The 5000-nt window shown below is 45.4% G+C and overlaps 2 non-coding genes across 2 annotated transcripts; both read left to right on the forward strand.

Annotated features, from left to right (window-relative positions):
- The first annotated feature begins 2326 nt into the window (after positions 1-2326).
- LOC123719389 lies at positions 2327-4232 on the forward strand. The gene has a single exon (XR_006755445.1). It is a non-coding gene; the product is annotated as a small subunit ribosomal RNA (ribosomal RNA).
- Positions 4233-4584: 352 nt separating this feature from the next.
- LOC123719388 lies at positions 4585-4741 on the forward strand. The gene has a single exon (XR_006755444.1). It is a non-coding gene; the product is annotated as a 5.8S ribosomal RNA (ribosomal RNA).
- The last annotated feature ends 259 nt before the right edge of the window (positions 4742-5000 follow it).

Genomic DNA, 5000 nt, shown 5'->3' on the forward strand with positions numbered 1-5000 from the left:
ACATATTATTAATAAATATAATTGTTTTTTTTGTTTTTTCTTTTCTTCAAATAAACCCACATTGCCATTTCTCTGAGCGTGTGCTGCGAGCTTCAACGAGAAACATTCGGCGCGAAACTGTCGAGCGGCCGGCCGTCGCGCGCCGCACCTGTACGAGAAACATTTTCCTCTGACGTTGCATCGGAATAATTATTATAATTCATTATTATACATACATACATACATACATATTATTAATAAATATAATTGTTTTTTTTGTTTTTTCTTTTCTTCAAATAAACCCACATTGCCATTTCTCTGAGCGTGTGCTGCGAGCTTCAACGAGAAACATTCGGCGCGAAACTGTCGAGCGGCCGGCCGTCGCGCGCCGCACCTGTACGAGAAACATTTTCCTCTGACGTTGCATCGGAATAATTATTATAATTCATTATTATACATACATACATACATACATACATACATATTATTAATAAATTAATTGTTTTTTTTTTTTTTTTTTTTTTCTTCAAATAAACCCACATTGCCATTTCTCTGAGCGTGTGCTGCGAGCTTCAACGAGAAACATTCGGCGCGAAACTGTCGAGCGGCCGGCCGTCGCGCGCCGCACCTGTACGAGAAACATTTTCCTCTGACGTTGCATCGGAATAATTATTATAATTCATTATTATACATACATACATACATACATACATACATACATATTATTAATAAATATAATTGTTTTTTTTGTTTTTTCTTTTCTTCAAATAAACCCACATTGCCATTTCTCTGAGCGTGTGCTGCGAGCTTCAACGAGAAACATTCGGCGCGAAACTGTCGAGCGGCCGGCCGTCGCGCGCCGCACCTGTACGAGAAACATTTTCCTCTGACGTTGCATCGGAATAATTATTATAATTCATTATTATACATACATACATACATACATACATACATACATATTATTAATAAATTAATTGTTTTTTTTTTCTTCAAATAAACCCACATTGCCATTTCTCTGAGCGTGTGCTGCGAGCTTCAACGAGAAACATATCTATCAATACAAATGTCTATGCAAAAAAAAGAAAACAAACAAAATCATATCAGTCAATAAAATAAATAATAATATTTTTTTACTACTACTACTAGTACTACTACGTGCTACTACTGCACGCCAATACACATACATAATAAAATGAAAAATCGTCTCTCTCGCTCGCTCTACGAGAAACATTCGACGTCCGCTCCAATGCCGACGCGGACTATTGCTCTCGGTATAGATGTGGAGCGAAACAGTCGTGCGCACAGCGTCGACTCGTTCTCGTTGCCGCGCGTCGTTCGTCTATATAATAGACACGAACGACGGACGAGAGAGAATGTGTTCTTGTTTTTGTTTTTGTGTTTGTGCGAAGTGTGAGAATATTATATACATATATTCGCGCATGGATGATATAGATATGGGTATGGATTTTCGGAGGAAATTATATCAAATTCGTATTTCGAATGCGAGACCGCCGAGATCTTTCCCAGCTCTCTCTCTCTCTGTGTGTGTGGTGTATAGTACATTTTATATATCTCTCTTGTGTCAACACAAAATAACAAAGAATATACATACTACTCCTCCTCATATTTTATATAATATAATATAAAATTATATTATAGCACCGCGTTCGCAGACCGTATGGTGATGTTACCAATCGACCAAGATTTGGGACCGTCTCCCCCGGTGTTATCTGTGATGTTAAAAGAATACGCTTCTAGGCACACCTCAACGCAGGGCGCCTAGCGTGTTCGACACGTGCGCGGTCGCCACGGCGACCGTATATGGAAAGAATGTATAAAAGAGGACGCACACGCGCCCATCGTCGAAACGGTGTGCGCAGCGTCGTGTTGGAATTTATCCCTCAAGCTCCGGGCGTTGATCGTATCTAGTGCGAATCATGCGTGTGTGTGCGCATGTAATTGCCAGCCGAGTTTTAATATGTTTACAATAACGTATTGAATAAAAATTGAGAAGTTGCGTTTAGATGAATGTTCAATTTTCAAATTGTCACAACATCGATTCCCGCCCGCGGGGTCGTGTTCGTTGCAGTTTTATGTCCCTCACAGTGGTCGAGCATCGTTGTACATCACCTCGTTGCGAGATCGTGACGGGACGGCCGCTCGTAGACCGGTCAAAGTTAGTCTATCGATATGAAGCGCGAACGTCGCGTCGCGTGCAAATTCGACGCGTTACGTTCACGCGTGTCGAGAAGGCGCGCGCGCAAGCGCGCGCCCCTCGACGCCGCCGAGCCAGCGGCTCGCCGAAGCCGCGTGACCGCGGTGTAGGCGTGTCGTTTGCGTAAGCAGCTCCCTGGTTGATCCTGCCAGTAGTTATATGCTTGTCTCAAAGATTAAGCCATGCATGTCTCAGTGCAAGCCGTATTAAGGCGATACCGCGAATGGCTCAATATATCAGTTTTGGTTCCTTAGATCTTACTCAGTTACTTGGATAACTGTGGTAATTCTAGAGCTAATACATGCAATCAGAACTCTGACCAGTGATGGGATGAGTGCTTTTATTAGATCAAAACCAATCGGCGGAGGGCCATGCGTCCGAAGTCGTTAATTTTGATGAATCTGGATAACTTTTGCCGATCGCACGGTCCAGTACCGGCGACGCATCTTTCAAATGTCTGCCTTATCAACTTTCGATGGTAGTTTCTGCGACTACCATGGTTGTCACGGGTAACGGGGAATCAGGGTTCGATTCCGGAGAGGGAGCCTGAGAAACGGCTACCACATCCAAGGAAGGCAGCAGGCGCGCAAATTACCCACTCCCGGCACGGGGAGGTAGTGACGAAAAATAACGATACGGGACTCTTACGAGGCCTCGTAATCGGAATGAGTACACTTTAAATATTTTAACGAGGAACAATTGGAGGGCAAGTCTGGTGCCAGCAGCCGCGGTAATTCCAGCTCCAATAGCGTATACTAAAATTGTTGCGGTTAAAAAGCTCGTAGTTGCATTTGTGCGCCGCGCTGTCGGTGCACCGCATCCGCGGTGATACTGACACGTCTGCGGAGCATATCGTCGGTGAGCCGGCGGTAAAACGCCGGTTCAATATCAAAATCCTATCGCGGTGCTCTTCGGTGAGTGTCGAGGTGGGCCGACAATTTTACTTTGAACAAATTAGAGTGCTCAAAGCGGGCTCAAAATGCCGCTTGAATATTTCGTGCATGGAATAATAGAATATGATCTCGGTTCTATTTTGTTGGTTTTCAGAACTCCGAGGTAATGATTAATAGGGATAACTGGGGGCATTCGTATTGCGACGTTAGAGGTGAAATTCTTGGATCGTCGCAAGACGAACATCAGCGAAAGCATTTGCCAAAGGTGTTTTCATCAATCAAGAACGAAAGTTAGAGGTTCGAAGGCGATTAGATACCGCCCTAGTTCTAACCGTAAATATGTCATCTAGCGATCCGCCGACGTTACTACAATGGCTCGGCGGGCAGCTTCCGGGAAACCAAAGATTTTGGACTCCGGGGGGAGTATGGTTGCAAAGCTGAAACTTAAAGGAATTGACGGAAGGGCACCACCAGGAGTGGAGCCTGCGGCTTAATTTGACTCAACACGGGAAATCTCACCAGGCCCGGACACCGGAAGGATTGACAGATTAACAGCTCTTTCTTGATTCGGTGGGTGGTGGTGCATGGCCGTTCTTAGTTGGTGGAGCGATTTGTCTGGTTAATTCCGGTAACGAACGAGACTCTAGCCTGCTAAATAGGCGTCGTCATTCAAGGTGTGCGCGACTCTCGGGGAGCGCAACTCACTGGCGACGTATTAAAATTCTTCTTAGAGGGACCGGCGGCTTCGAGCCGCACGAGATTGAGCAATAACAGGTCTGTGATGCCCTTAGATGTCCTGGGCCGCACGCGCGCTACACTGAAGGAATCAACATGTTCTCCCTGGCCTAGAGGCCCGGGCAACCCGTTGAAACTCCTTCGTGCTGGGGATTGGGGTTTGCAATTATCCCCCATAAACGAGGAATTCCTAGTAAGCGCGAGTCATAAGCTCGCGTTGATTACGTCCCTGCCCTTTGTACACACCGCCCGTCGCTACTACCGATTGAATGATTTAGTGAGGTCTTCGGACCGACACGCGGTGGCCTCACGGCCGTCGGCGTTGCTGGGAAGTTGACCAAACTTGATCATTTAGAGGAAGTAAAAGTCGTAACAAGGTTTCCGTAGGGGAACCTGCGGAAGGATCATTAACGTTGGTTTTTTCTTTTTGTTTTGTTGTTGTCAAAGACTCGCAAAAAAAGAAAAAAATACAAAAACACGTGAATGATACGAATCAAAATCGAATCCGAGACGGTTGACTCTCTCTCGTCGATTCGCGACGTGTGCGTTGCGACACGCTTTGATTAGCGTTCGCTATCGCCTATTGATACTTTGAAATAATATTTTATAATTTTTGTGTACAACCACGCAAATAAAAGAGATTTTCTTTCTTTTCATTTGTCGTACACGTTAATGATAAGTATTATTTTCAAATTTTTTTGTTTAATTTTTTCGCACCTTTTATATTTTCTCATACAAAAACACACACAAAAACAAAACGATTACCCTGAACGGTGGATCACTTGGCTCGCGGGTCGATGAAGAACGCAGTTAACTGCGCGTCATAGTGTGAACTGCAGGACACATTTGAACATCGACATTTCGAACGCACATTGCGGTCCGTGGAGAAATATCCAGGACCACTCCTGTCTGAGGGCCGGCTGCATAAAAACAAAAAGCCACACTGTTCGCGTGACGAGCGGCGATCGCTGCGACTCCGGTCGTAGCGCCGCATCTCTGTCGCGCGTGCAATTGACGGTTTCGCTAGGCCGCCGAGCGGCCGAACGATCCGTTCGAATATATGTTCGATTACGACTCGTCATCCGTATTGGCCGTGTTAAGCCACGTCTATACGATACTTTTGTCGCACAAATAAATTCTCCCCGCCGCACCGTGTCTCCCGCGGCACGGGTGCGCGT

The sequence above is a fragment of the Pieris brassicae genome, unplaced genomic scaffold (assembly GCF_905147105.1).
Source record: "Pieris brassicae unplaced genomic scaffold, ilPieBrab1.1, whole genome shotgun sequence".
Taxonomy (NCBI): Eukaryota; Metazoa; Arthropoda; class Insecta; order Lepidoptera; family Pieridae; genus Pieris; species Pieris brassicae.